The sequence below is a fragment of the Coregonus lavaretus genome (assembly GCF_964263955.1).
Source record: "Coregonus lavaretus genome assembly, chromosome: 19".
In the NCBI taxonomy this organism is placed as follows: domain Eukaryota; kingdom Metazoa; phylum Chordata; class Actinopteri; order Salmoniformes; family Salmonidae; genus Coregonus; species Coregonus lavaretus.
In genome coordinates this window covers 8,398,340-8,414,029 of record NC_140006.1, presented here as the reverse complement: position 1 = coordinate 8,414,029, position 15,690 = coordinate 8,398,340, and positions in this window count along the sequence as shown.

Sequence of the window (15,690 nt, the reverse complement as noted above, 5' to 3'; positions counted from 1 at the left end):
GAACGGGAAGCATAGAAATAGCGCACATAGAACAGATCTACTGCTTCTTATACTTGCTTTCAATGAGAATGAAAAGTTACATATTGTATCTTTAACTGAAGGATTTGTATGACAAGTGTCGCTGTGAAGTCGTCAATGATTTATATTAATAATAATAATAATAATAATAATAATAATAATAATAATAAGCCATTTAGCAGACGCTTTTATCCAAAGCGACTTACAGTCATACGTGGATACATTTTCAAGTTGGCACACAACATAACCGACCACATTAAAGCTTCTGGCACCAGTTCTGATGTTGCTCTTTCAATTTTCTCTTAGACTTTCCAACACAATAATAGCCACATCAGGAAATATACCACACGTTTTGTTTTACAGGAAATTCTACCCATGACATACATTTTATTTACATTTTAGTCATTTAGCAGACGCTCTTATCCAGAGCGACTTATAGTTAGTGAGTGCATACATTATTATATATATATATTTTTTTCATACTGGCCCCCCGTGGGAATCGAACCCACAACCCTGGCGTTGCAAACGCCATGCTCTACCAACTGAGCTACATTCCCTCCCCTACCCTGGACGATGGGCCAATTGTGCGCCGCCCAATGGGTCTCCCGGTCGCGGCCGGCTCCAACAGGGCCTGGATTCATACTTAACAATGCCATTAAACTACACTGAACTAAAATATAAACGCAACATGCAACAATTTCGAAGATTTTACTGAGTTACAGTTCATATAAGGAAATCAGTCAATTGAAATAAATAAATTAGGCTCTAATCTATGGATTTCACATGACTGGGAATACAGATACGCATCTGTTGGTTACAGGTACCTTTAAAAAAAAGTAGGGGAGTGGATCAGAAAACCAGTCAGTATCTGGTGTGAACACCATTTGACTCATGCAGCGTGACACATCTCCTTCTCATAGTTGATCAGGCTGTTGATCAATGTTCCTTCTAAGCTGCACGTGCTCCTCCAAGACTGCAGAGCAGAAGAAATGCCAGGCTGTGCAGAGATGCAAGAAAATGACCTTCACTGAGTTCGCCCCATTAGTTTACACTATATAGATACAATATTTTTCTGTGATCGAATCAACATTATACACTATATAGATGAAATATTTTTCTGTGATCGAATCAACATTATATCATTCCCTTTTCAATGCAACAAACCAAAACAAATCTAACTTTGCAACATTGAGTCTGTGATTCTGTTGTAGGCAGAGCCCGAGCGCAAGGAAGTATAATTATATTGGTGGGTGTAGCCCACGAGCAGTCTTTCAATCGCTGCAATCGATGCGCTTTTCAGATCAGAGCACAGAGTCGCGTGTGTACACATGTGTTGCCATTCTTTGCTAGTTAGCGAGTTATTAGCCCAGTTATAGATACGTATAGGTCAGCAATTGGGAGTTACTGCTTCCTACAAGAGCATAAAACGTGTAGGCTACATTTCAAGCAGTCAGGTAAAAAGCTTATGTCTTAATTAAAGGGGCAGTGTTGTATTTTGAGACAGGCTAGAGGGGTAGCCTAAATTGTCTAATTCTCTGTATGGTAATAATAATTAAAGTGGTTTCTTGCATCATACAACACAATACAATGCAATTTACAGTCACCTATTTGTGTTACAAAATAGTAAAATAAATTGTACAAATAATCTTTAATTAATGTAAAGCCCTTCATAATGTAAAAACGTTTTTAAAAGTCTCCTGCGATGTAGGCCTGCATTGAACACCACACATAGGCTACTGTAGGCTATATCAAAGAAATTAAAAGCTATTTCCATGTGGAAATGTTATGGGATTTGCTCCATTGGTTTTGTTGGTAGGCCTACATTATGCTCAAATAGCCACAATAGCCTATTGGCTACTGTGTAAAACTGTAAAGGTACAGCCTCAATGTTCACTGTAAATGTTGAAACGTTTCTGTTCACAAGACCTACAAATTGCTCAGTGTCCCAAAAAAATGGAGGGAACATTTCTGTTGATTATGGCCAGTGGAATGTTGTCCCACTCCTCTTCAATGGCTGTGTGAAATTGCTGGATATTGGTGGGTACTGGAACACGCTGATATACACGTCGATCCAGAGCATCCCAAACATGCTCCAATGGGTGACATGTCTGGTGAGTATGCAGGCCATGGAAGAACTGGGACATTTGTGTACAGGGACAATTGTGTACAGATCCTTGCAACATGTGGCCGTGCATTATCATGCTGAAACATGAGGTGATGGCTGCGGATGAATGGCACGACAATGGGCCTCAGGATCTCGTCACACTATCTCTGTGCATTCAAATTGCCATTGATAAAATGCAGTTGTGTTCATTGTCCGTAGCTTATGCCTGCCCTACCATAACCCCACCGTCACCATGGGGCAAACCCACAGTTTCATCAGCTCTCCGGGTGGTTAGTCTCAGACGATCCCGCAGGTGAAGAAGCCGGATGTGGAGATCCTGGGCTGGCGTGGTTACACGTGGTTTGCGGTTTTGAGGCCGGTTGGACATACTGCCAAATTATCTAAAACGACGCTGTAGGCCGCTTATGGTAGAGAAATGAACATTAAATGCTCTGTCAACAGCTCTGGTGGACATTCCTGCAATCAGCATGCCAGTTGCACGCTCCCTCAAAACATGAGACATCTGTGGCATTGTGTTGTGTGACAAAACTGCACAATTTAGAGTTGCCTTTTATTTTCCCCCGCACAAGGTGCACCTGTGTAATTACATTACATTTACATCATTTAGCAGTAATGATCTTGCTGTTTAATCAGCTCTTGATATGCCATACCTATCAGGTGGATGGATTATATTGGCAAAGGAGAAATGCTCACTAACAGGGATGTAAACAAATTTGTGCACACAATTTTAGAGAAATCAGTTTTTTTGTGCATATGGAACATTTCTGGGATCTTTAATTTCGGCTGATGAAACATGGGACCAATGCTTTATATTTTTCTTCATTACACATCAGTCATGAGTTACGATTGAAGCAGTAGACACGCTTTCTAATACCTGAGTAGGAGTAATGCTGTACTGTGTTAGACTGAGCATCCTTGACTGACTGTGGGTGTCTGTTAAGGAAAGCATGACATGAGCAATTCCCAGTCACAGTGACTTTGACTTTCATCTCGAATAATGTCAAATAAAATGACTCATGTTTCCAGAGAGCTTAATCAGCCAATGTGCAGACAAAAGCATAACTCTGGGGCTGCATTCTAAAATGGCACCCTAGTGCTCTACTTTTGACCAGGGCCCGTAGGGTATAGTAGTAGTAGTATACTATATAGGGAATAGGATGCCATTTGGGACAGAGACTGGCTCTGCTCTCTATCCTATCGTGCCATGGGAATCAGGACATGAGTGAGTTCATCATTGAGGTGAAGTGAGGTCGTCTGAGGGTGAGATGTGGATGGGGTTGAGCAGACAGACATTTACATTCAGTCCTACTGAACCCACAGAAGACATGGAGATCTGACCTAAATCAATACATAGGAACTGTACATACACACACACAAACACGCACGCACGCACACACACACACACGCACACACACACACTGCAGTGGAAGACATCAATAACATTGACTGAGAAATCGACTGAGAAAATGAGATTAATCTAGACATCTACCAATACAGGTGGCTATGGTGAGCTATTTACATCATATCAGCTATGAAATGTCACAATCAGGCGTATACTGTACCCAATATTTCCTCTACTTGTTTTGCATGCTGTCATATAACCTAACACTCATGTATGCATATAAATACCATGTGCATACATACATTTGGCTACAGTGGTGGAATTATGCAATACAGCTGCAATTCTCATGTCAACAACACAATACATATTTCTTCTCACACACAGGTTGCTTGTATTAATTGAATAATACATATATTCCCTGAACATCAGCAGCTAAATTTGACTTTAATTACTTGTTTATGATGGCTGGGATGTTTGTGATGTTCTAATGTACTTGTTATTGTATCTCGTTATTGTATCTTGTAGTTTTATATTTTCTCTTATGTCTTAATGGCACCATTGAAAATAAGACCCTGGTCTCAATTTGTCTCCCCTGAATAAATAAAGTTAATAAAAAGAAAAGCACGGCATATACTGTAATTAATGTCTCCTCAGCAGGCCCTCTCTTCTCTGCCTGTGTTCTGCACAGAGGGGTAGCAGAGGCACGTAGTATTTTAAATGTCGAAATAAATACAATACGACTTGAAATAGGATTCCTCCCTTGAAGTAATATGCATGTGTCACAAGGCCAATTGACTGCAGTGACATTAAACTGTTTGGGAGCCATTATGCTGCTGTTGGTCTGGGAAGGAGGATTAATCATACGGTTGCATCCAAAATGGCACGCTATTCCTTATATAGTGCACTACTTTTGACTAGGGCCCTGGCCAAAGTTTGTACACTATATAGGGAATAGGGTGCCATTTAGGACATAGACTTTATGTGGGTACCAGAGGAACCAAACTGGGCTCTCTCCCTGCTCATAGAGGAAATAAAAGTTGCACTGTCTATGAAATATGCACAACAACTGAAGACAACAAACATCGTCAGTGTTGGTTGGCTTGGCTGTGTTAGGTGCGATGAGACCGAGTCAATAGAACTTGAGGTGTTTAAGTCAATGTGATTTCAGAGCTTTTACCAATTGAATGTTTTTCTGTAATATTGTATAACATATGCAAATTAGGTTATATATACCGCAAATCAATGACACTTGATGAAGTCTGCCTAAATATTTTGGTTTAATAAAAAAAAAAAAAAAAAAAACATTTTGGCAACGCTTTACTTGACACCCAGCGTCATAACACGTTATGACACGGTCATAACCATGTCATTATATGTCACAACAGCTGACATAACTTGTCATAACCTGTCATAATATGGTCATAACACTGTCATGACGCATATATTTACACCTGTTCTGACATATATTCCGTTATTTTATAGCTGGATATGATATGACAAAAAAAAAATATTTGACATATCAACAATTCTCTCTGACAAAGTCTGGAGAATCTATCTAAGGATAACCACACCAACCTTGGTGAACATAGATGCTTCTGAAGCTGAGAAAAATGTGTTGGCTTGTGGGAACAGTCTGACTTTCGGGAAATGGCAGTTACACTGAATTTAGCCTACCAATCGCCAAATGCCTATTTTGACCAATCACAATCTATTCAAAGTAAGTTACAACATATAGTCCAGTTTGTAACGTTGAAATGGGCTTAAAAATTATATGAGCTTTGAAATTATGGATGAATGTCCATTTAAAAGTGGTTAAAATTCATGAAATGTTGATGAAAACGCACATTCACATAAAGTGTTTGACGTGTTTATGTTAACTTTTTGAAAGTATCAAAATTGATAAATGGATAAATGGATAAGTAGTGAAAATGTAATTTCAGCCTGTGGTGCCTGGCCTTATTATAAGAAGTAAAGTGGTGTTGAAGTTGAAGTGATTTCATTGATTATTACAACGGAATCACACAATACTGTCAGAAGTGTTTGTGATTAAAAGGTGACCTAGTAACTTCCAGGTTGTAATACATATTTGGGGGATCAAAGTCTGTGAGGAGGATATTTTGATTGGGCAGACAGACAGACAGACAGGTGAACCTGGGGTCAACTGGCTGTCCGGTTTATTTCCTCCAACAGGTGTGCATTAACAACAACACAAACGCACAACACACACCAGGGCCGGCTCTAGCCTTTTGGGGGCCCTAAGCGAGATTTGGTTGGGCCCCCCTCCCCCCACCTCGCGGGCAAAACATTTTAGTGACCCCCCCTCTTGACAGCGGAGAGACATTTACGCTTCACAGTGAATTTCCTGCAATTCTACACATTTTGCCATGGGGCGTAGCAATTTTGTATTTAGTTTTACAGCTCATTTCCTGCAATTTTACCAATTTTGTCATGGGGTGGAGAGACAACTTTTCAGTTTTAGAGCAAATTTCCTGCAATTCTACACATTTTGCCATGTTAATGATACTGTATCTGAGTGAGTGACTAACAAAACAAAGGTCAGGGTCGGTATTCGGCCACGATTACTACAAGTTTAGAGAGCTGGCTAGACTAATTTACCAATCAATTTAATTTTTTGCAGTTTTAAAGCAAGTTTTCTGCAGTTTTACACATTTTGCCATGGGGCGGTGAGAGAATTTTGCAATTTTATAACACATTTCATGCAATTCTACTCATTTTGCCATGGGGCAGTGAAAAGAAAAATCAGTTTTAAAGCTAAGTTCTTGCAATTCTACCGATTTTGTCATGGGGAGGAGAAAAGAAAAATCAGTTTTACAGCTAAGTTCTTGCAATTCTACCGATTTTGTCATGGGGAGGAGAGAAATGTTTTCAGTTTTAAAGCTAATTTCCTACAATTGTAGACATTTTGCTATGACTTATGCCATGTTAATGATATCTGAGTGAGAGTGACTAACAAAATCAATGGGGGCCCCTCTGGATGTCAGGGCCCCTGGAATTGTGCCCTGCATGCCTGGTCGGTATTTGGCCATGATTACTACAAGTTTAGATAGCTGGCTAGACTAACTTACCAATCTAAAATTTGTTAGCTGACGTGGCTAATTGAGTGACTGTCAGTGACTGACATAACTGTGTGGTTCTCTGTAGCTCAATTGGTAGAGCATGGCGCTTGTAACGGCAGGGTAGTGGGTTCGATCCCCAGGACCACCCATACGTAAAAATGTATGCACGCATGACTGTAAGTCGCTTTGGATAAAAGCGTCTGCTAAATGGCATATTATATTATTATTATTATAACAAGAGAAAAATTACTGATGCACAACCAAATTTTGAACTTGCACCTGGTGTATTCTACTATTCTAACTCTCAACAGTAAGTTGAGACCCGACTGAGTTGAGTGTCCCCTAGTGGCCGGGAGTCCTAAGCGACCGCTTATGTTGCTTATGCCTGGAGCTGGCCCTGACACACACACACACAACAAAAACACACAGTAGCAGAAAACAGGTGATAGGTGAGTTAGCCGACAGACAGGACCTGCTCCACATAATCACATAGGGATGTACCCCCTCACCCCCTCAATACAATACAAAAATATATTTACCACAGTACAGTAACTCTCTCTCTCTCTCTCTCTCTCTCTCTCTCTCCTCTCTCTCTCTCTCTCTCTCTCTCTCTCTCTCTCTCTCTCTCTCTCTCTCTCTCTCTCTCTCTCTCTCTCTCTCTCTCTCTCTCTCTCTCTCTCTCTCTCTCTCTCTCTCTCTCTCTCTCTCTCTCTCTCTCTCTCTCTCTCTCTCTCTCTCTCTCTCTCTCTCTCTCTCTCTCTCTCTCTCTCTCTCTCTCTCTCTCTCTCTCTCTCTCTCTCTCTCTCTCTCTGATTGACAAATGTCTCTCCTGTCCTGTGTTTTTCTCAGCTGAAAAGCTGTGATTTGAAGTAGGCTTCTCTAAATTACGTAATGAGTCTCAAACAGTATGTGAGGAGAAAATGAGGTCAGGGTCTGATGTCACTGAGCATCACTTCATTCCCACTGGGGACTGTGTGTGTGGGAGGCTTCTCCTAGTGGACCGCTGCTCACCCTGTGTGTGTGTGCGTTTGTGTGTGTTGCAGGGCTGGAAGTGCTTTTCCTATGGGACCGCTGCTCACCCTGTGTGTGTGTGTGTGTGTGTGTGTGTGTGTGTGTGTGTGTGTGTGTGTGTTGGAGGGCTGGAGTCAGTGCTACTCCTGTGGGACCGCGGCTCAGTGCTAAGGCCCATACCTGGATGCTAACCTCATTGTTGCGGCAGCAGTGGACACATGAGGATTGCATATCAGTGAGTACTGAGTTAGGCTAGATCACAGCTCTCTCTGGAGCCTTGTTCTCTCCCCTTCCTCTCTTAGGCTGTGTCCCAAATGGCACCCTATTCCTTATATAGTGACACCAAGGCCCATAGGGCTCTGGTCAAAAGTAGTGCACTATAAAGGGAATAGGGTGGCTTTTGGGAGGCAGCCTCAGTCCCAACATGAGGAGACTACATTACTAAACTCCCCAGCCGCTCATTCAGACACATATGATTTATGTGTCTGACAGCATTTTACATTATTCATTTGTTTGTTGATAATCCTCTTTTACTGTCTGTATGTGATATAGAACTACATAAAGTAGCCAACAGAGTATTAATTGATGGCCGAAGCTACGAATACAGAGTTTTCACCCCGCCCCCGTCCTGTCCCTCTGGAAACTTCTTTCTCAAAACTAAGGATCCGAATCACATTCTGTGCAATTTATATTTTACACACACATTCACGTTTCTCTCTATACTCACCCTCTTCTGAACCCTCAACCAATTTGATGAATGTGATGATGTAGCGTATGTCTCTGCTTCATTTTTCTGAACAGCTGACATAAAAACTCGGTGTCAATTTGAATGAACATTCCAAAAATACATATATGAAGGCCATCTGTCTGTTGTAACGGATATTGCCGTAGCAAAAGCAAGACGCAGTCTACACATTGCACTGGGGCAAAACGATCAGCATTTTGTGTGATGATGAAATCTTTATAGTTAGGCTGCCATCAGTGGAGGCTGCTGAGGGGAGGACGGCTCATAATAATGGCTGAAAAGGAGCAAATGGAATGGCATCAAACCATGTGTTTGATGTATTTGAAACCATTCCACTTATTCCACTCCAGTCATTACCATGAGCCCGTCCTCCCCAATTAAGGTGCCACCAACCTCCTTTGGCTGCCATATAGGCAGAGTTGCTGAAAAAATAACTCTGCCTCCCAATAGCCAATGTTTGCACATTAAATCACTATTGACTGCCTGTCATATGCTTGCTTGTTGATATGCTGTGTACGTATACAGTAGCTTGCCTAAATACTGTAGCTGCATGTAGGTTAACCCCTCCTGAAAAGAGAACATGAAATCGCTAGGCTACCTGTTGTGTCGTGCTTATGTTTGCTTTGATTACTGTTACAACAGACAAAGAACTAAGTTTGTTCTAACAAGCGGCAGCGGAGTTATAGGGAAAATCTCAATTGTATACTCCTTGTGTCCTCTCTTCTCGCCTTTTTCTCAAAACCCATTGGATGAGAAAGCCAGAGGTCCCGCCCCCTGACCTTCTCCTCCAATGGGTGTTGAGAAGGAGGCGAAGAGAGAGGAAAGAGGACATGAGGAGTATGCAATTGAGATTCTCCAACGGAGTGAGTGAGCACTGAGCAGCAGCTGAAAGAACTCGAAGGGGGAAGCGCACATGCATATGCCCCGAATTGTCCGTATCTTTAGTCCAAAACTTCCGGGTTGCAGAAAATCCAGAACCGTAGCCACTACGTTAATTTATTCATGCAAACTGTAACAAAGGAAGGAACTCTGTCAACAAAAAAGCAGTGTTAAACCTATCCACGGGTACAGGCACATTCATTTGCCCCTCATTCACAGTGCCAGCTCCCTCAAAGGTAGAACACCTACAGTAGTTATTCTCCAGCATCACAATACACAGCACTAAGGAAGAGGTCATGTGGGTTTTTGGTCTGTAGAGATGATTCCTTCTCAAAGGCAGCATGCAGGCAATCCCCATTGGCCTATTTTTACACAGAAGAACATTCAATAAACCTGTGAATGACTTCACTGGAGAAAGGATGGCTTAGCTTCACTTTAAATTACAATGTTAATGTTGATAATAGCATCCAATAGCATCCTCTCTGGGTTCTCCAGTAGCATGACAATGGGTTGTCTGTTGTTAAGTAGGACTCCCTCCCTGACTAAGGCTACGTCCCAAATGGCACCCTATTCCCTACATAGTGCACTACATAGGGGCTCTGATGTAGGGAATTGGGGGCCATTTGGGACTCAGCCTGAGGCTCATCAAGCCGAATCCGTCTGAGCAGGAAATGCAATTAGCTCATTACTGATGCAGAGAGGAGAGCATCATGTCCACTAATGGGACATATCATCTTACTGCCACACTGATGCTGTAACCATGTACAGTGTGTGTGTGTGTATGTGTATGTGTGTGTGTGTGTATGTGTGTGTGTGTGTATGTGTATGTGTGTGTGTGTGACTCTTAAACATTGATCAAGCCTAAACAGTGATTTATATAGCCTTGATATCATGTACTGTACGTGCAGGTTTGTATGTTGGATCATTAGGCAATGCAAATAAACTGTATTGAAGACAAATAGGCCTAAAAAGTTTGAAACACCATCAACCCTAATTTAAATATTGTGTGTTTAAAACGACACATCTTAATGGTAAATAGAGTATTCATTTGACTTAGTAAATCATTCAACTGTAAATATTCTTGTCTGAATAAGAATTCTCAAACCGCTATAGGTCTAAGTGTCAATGCATGAAAATCACCATACTGCATTGTTGAATTGAATTATAAGAAGGTTAACTAATACATATTGTCTGAATAAAAAAATCCATTCATAAAAGGCACATGATCCAGGTTTGATCCAAGGATCTGAACTGAACTGTTGGATGAGTGGTTGCACTATAAAGTCAGCATGTCATATTTTAGAAAAGCTCTCTCAATAGAGAATAGTCTCCAACATTGTAGGTCAAGTCTGGGATATTACACTCACACAAACACACTCCCGCGCACAAACACAATTTGCATACCTGTCTGTTACTGAAGATTCATGGAGGGTCCTGTATTTGGTTGAATCATATTTTATGCTTATGACTGGCAGAGAGAGAGGGAGAGGCAGAAAGAGAGAGTGTGAAAGGGAGACAGAGCAGAGACAGAACAGAGGAGAGAGAAAGAAAGAGAGGGAGGGAGCGAGAGAGGGAGTAAGAGAGAGAGAGGGAGTAAGAGAGAGAGAGAGAGAGAGAGAGAGAGAGAGAGGGAGAGGGGACAACAACACACAACTGGGGACGCAGGGAATTTAAAATGTTTTCTCCCACAGAGTCTCTCTTACCTCTGGGTTAACCCTTGATTGCATCCCAAATGGCACCCCATTCCATTTATAGTGCACCACTTTTTGACCAGAGCCCTATGGTGCGTAGTCAAAAGTAGTGCACTATAAAGGAAATAGGGTGGAATTTGGGACGTAACCCATGTAAGATAGGCTCTACCACCCACCCCCCCCGTCCCCTGAACCCTGGCTCTCTCCTCCAGACTATAATGTAGACTAGACTAGAGTCTTCTCTCTGTCTACTGCGTTTTGAAACTAATTGCACTTTGTCAAGATCAAGCTGGCACGCGGCTGCGTTTTCGTATATCCCAGAATTCCCTCTGACGTTTGACAGGCAGAGAGAGAGACAGGATATGTCCCAAATTGCACCCTATTTCATATATAGTGCACTGCTTTTAACCAGGGCCTATAGGGTTCTGGTCAAAAGTAGTGCACTATATAGGGAATAGGGTGCCGTTTGGGATGCACAGAGAGGAGGCCTCTATCCGACCGAGGCATCATACCACGTCTAGCTGCCAGAATGATAAAGATCAGATGTAATATTCATACCTTCTCACTCCCTCACTCTTCCTCAAGCCCCATCTCAATGTTAAATTGCCATACCCTCCTTTGGTTGGGTGGGTCTCATTCAAGGTGGGTGATGGCAGAATGATGAGTGTCAATACATCAGGGAGAAATGAAGAGTTTATTTCCAAAATGCTATATTTGTGTTTTTTCATCAGAAATGATTGCCTATGGGTAGCTTCATGTGTGGCTACCTGGAGCCGTCTGAGTTGTTGGCTGTAGATGCCCTTACCCACTAGTGACTTAAGCTGACTCTACTTTGGTCTGACCCACTACAGGCGGTCCGGCAAGAACCAGGCAGATGTGTCCATATCCAGAGTTTTATTCTATAGGTCACCACCACACATTAGCACACATTAGCACACACACACACACACACACACACACACACAGAGAAGAAGTGATATTGCAGGTGCACGCACAAACACTTCTAGAATAAACACTCTGATAGCTTGGTCGGCAGCCAAACTTGCATCTTCTTCTTTCGTCGACTAAAAACACTGACCTGGAGTGGGAAGCAGTCCAAACGTGCATTTAGGCATGCTGATTGGTGAAAACCAGGAGGCTGTGACAGACAGCTGAGAAGGGGAGAAATCACAGTGGGGAAAGTCACGTGCACAGGCATGGCTTTTTTTACAATGTGTTAACGAATGAATGACATGAATGAATGACATGTTATTTTCATGTCAAATCGCCAGTTGGCAATCCATTCCTTACGGCATTAATTGACACATAAACAAACATTACAATAATTAACTGTGATAATTCAGTGATAATTCTTCCGGTGTTCTGTGCAGTGTGCACCGCATAAAGAGTGAAAAATACATCAATACACAAATGTAAATAAGGTTATCCAAGCAATAATTATAACCCTAGAGCAGTAAAAATAATACAAATAAATACAAATAACCAGTCTGGCACAAATAGAAGATTCAAGTGTGAGACAGGCCTACACACAATCTATATATGTGTAAAATATTCATACGTTTTAGAATCCTGTTTATATTTGATTGTGATATGCGGTTGTCTCACCTAACTATCTTAAGATGAGTGCACTTACTGTAAATCGCTCTGGATAAAAGCATCTGCTAAGTGACAAAAATGTCAAATGTTACATACAGATCCCATATTACCATGTTTAAAGAACTACTAATTTCACTGAGAGTGAGATGGATATACAGTGAGGGAAAAAAAGTATTTGATCCCCTGCTGATTTTGTAAGTTTGCCCACTGACAAAGAAATGATCAGTCTATAATTTTAATGGTAGGTTTATTTGAACAGTGAGAGACAGAATAACATTTTAATGAGGGAAATAAGTATTTGACCCCCTCTCAATCAGAAAGATTTCTGGCTCCCAGGTGTCTTTTATACAGGTAACGAGCTGAGATTAGGAGCACACTCTTAAAGGGAGTGCTCCTAATCTCAGTTTGTTACCTGTATAAAAGACACCTGTCCACAGAAGCAATCAATCAATCAGATTCCAAACTCTCCACCATGGCCAAGACCAAAGAGGTCTCCAAGGACGTCAGGGACAAGATTGTAGACCTACACAAGGCTGGAATGGGCTACAAGACCATCGCCAAGCAGCTTGGTGAGAAGGTGACAACAGTTGGTGTGATTATTCGCAAATGGAAGAAACAAAAGAACTGTCAATCTCCCTCGGCCTGGGGCTCCATGCAAGATCTCACCTCGAGGAGTTGCAATGATCATGAGAACGGTGAGGAATCAGCCCAGAACTACACGGGAGGATCTTGTCAATGATCTCAAGGCAGCTGGGACCATAGTCACCAAGAAAACAATTGGTAACACACTACGCCGTGAAGGACTGAAATCCTGCAGTGCCCGCAAGGTCCCCCTGCTCAAGAAAGCACATATACAGGGCCGTCTGAAGTTTGCCAATGAACATCTGAATGATTCAGAGGAGAACTGGGTGAAAGTGTTGTGGTCAGATGAGACCAAAATCGAGCTCTTTGGCATCAACTTAACTCGCCGTGTTTGGAGGAGGAATGCTGCCTATGACCCCAAGAACACCATCCCCACCGTCAAACATGGAGGTGGAAACATTATGCTTTGGGGGTGTTTTTCTGCTAAGGGGACAGGACAACTTCACCGCATCAAAGGGACGATGGACGGGGCCATGTACCGTCAAATCTTGGATGAGAACCTCCTTCCCTCAGCCAGGGCATTGAAAATGGGTCGTGGATGGGTATTCCAGCATGACAATGACCCAAAACACACGGCCAAGGCAACAAAGGAGTGGCTCAAGAAGAAGCACATTAAGGTCCTGGAGTGGCCTAGCCAGTCTCCAGACCTTAATCCCATAGAAAATCTGTGGAGGGAGCTGAAGGTTCGAGTTGCCAAACGTCAGCCTCGAAACCTTAATGACTTGGAGAAGATCTACAAAGAGGAGTGGAACAAAATCCCTCCTGAGATGTGTGCAAACCTGGTGGCCAACGACAAGAAACGTCTAACCTCTGTGATTGCCAACAAGGGTTTTGCCACCAAGTACTAAGTCATGTTTTGCAGAGGGGTGAAATACTTATTTCCCTCATTAAAATGCAAATCAATTTATAACATTTTTGACATGCGTTTTTCTGGATTTTTTTCTTGTCATTCTGTCTCTCACTGTTCAAATAAACCTACCATTAAAATTATAGACTGATCATTTCTTTGTCAGTGGGCAAACACAAAATCAGCAGGGGATCAAATAGTTTTTTCCTTCACTGTATAGCATTTTACAAAAAAAACATGATTATTTGTCTCTCTGAAATGAAACCATCATGGGATAGATTTTAAACAAATACATGTCTGTCATTGAACAACCCCATGATCAGAAAGTGAAAGAATACACCAATCTCTTTCATAATTTCTTTAAACAATAAAAGCTAATTTACCAACATTTCTGAAAATGTATGTATACTGTAGCGTTTTCCCTGACTAGTCTCACAGTCCCTGCCGCTGAAAAACATCCCCACAGCATGATGCTGCCACCACCCTACTTCACCGTAGGGATGGTGCCAGGTTTCCTCCAGACGTGACGCTTGGCATTCAGGCCAAAGAGTTCAATCTTGGTTTCATCAGACCAGAGAATCTTGTTTCTCATCGTCTGAGAGTCCTTTAGGTGCCCTTCGGCAAACTCCAAGCGGGCTGTCATGTGCCTTTTAGTTGCTTCCGTCACTAAGTGGCTTCAGTCTGGCCACTCTACCATAAAGGCCTGATTGGTAGGGTGCTGCAGAGATGGTTGTCCTTCTGGAAGGCTCTCCCATCTCCACAGAGAAACTCCGGAGCTCTGTCAGAGTGACCATCTGGTTTTTGGTCACCTCCCCGATTGCTCAGTTTGGCCGGGCGGCCAGCTCTAGGAAGAGTCTTGGTAGTTCCAAACTTCTTCCATTTAAGAATGATGGAGGCAACTGTGTTCTTGGGGACCTTCAGTGCTGCAGAAATTGTTTGGTACTCTTCCCCAGATCTCTGCCTCGACACAATCCTGTCTCGGAACACTACGGACAATTCCCTCGACCTCATGGCTTGGTTTTTGCTCTGACATGCACTGTCAACTGTGGGACCTTATATAGACAGGTGTGTGCCTTTCCAAATCATGTCCAATCAATTGAATTTACCACAGGTGGACTCCAATCAAGTTGTAAAAACATCTCAAGGAGGATCAATGGAAACAGGATGCACTTGAGCTCAATTTCGAGTCCCATAGCAAAGGGTCTGAATACTTATTTAAATAAGGTATTTCTGTTTTTAATTTTTAATACATTTGCAAAGATTTCAAAAAAACTGTTTTCGCTTTGTCATTATGGGGTATTGTGTGTAGATTGATGAGGAAAAAATGTATTTAATCAATTTTAGAAAAAGGCTGTAACGTAACAAAATGTGGAAAAAGTCAAGGGGTCTGAATACTTTCCGAATGCACTGTATATGCTAATATGGGCTGCTATAGAGAACAGTGGAAATGGAAGGTAAGGGTCTCTCTCTCCAGCTGTAGGCTATTAGCCTATCTCCAGCTCCACAGGAAATAAGCAATAATTTAGTACTGACAGTTACATGGAAGAATCTCACCAGCTTTCCTCTCTAAAAACCACTGGCCAAGTAATGCATTACAGCAGTCTGAATGGCATGGACTCTGAATTCTGCTTTTATTTCAAAAGGTAATTTTGGTGCCTTTGATTTTCTATTGTGGTTGATTTCTGCAGACAGAGAATGAAAAAAAAAAGTGACTTTT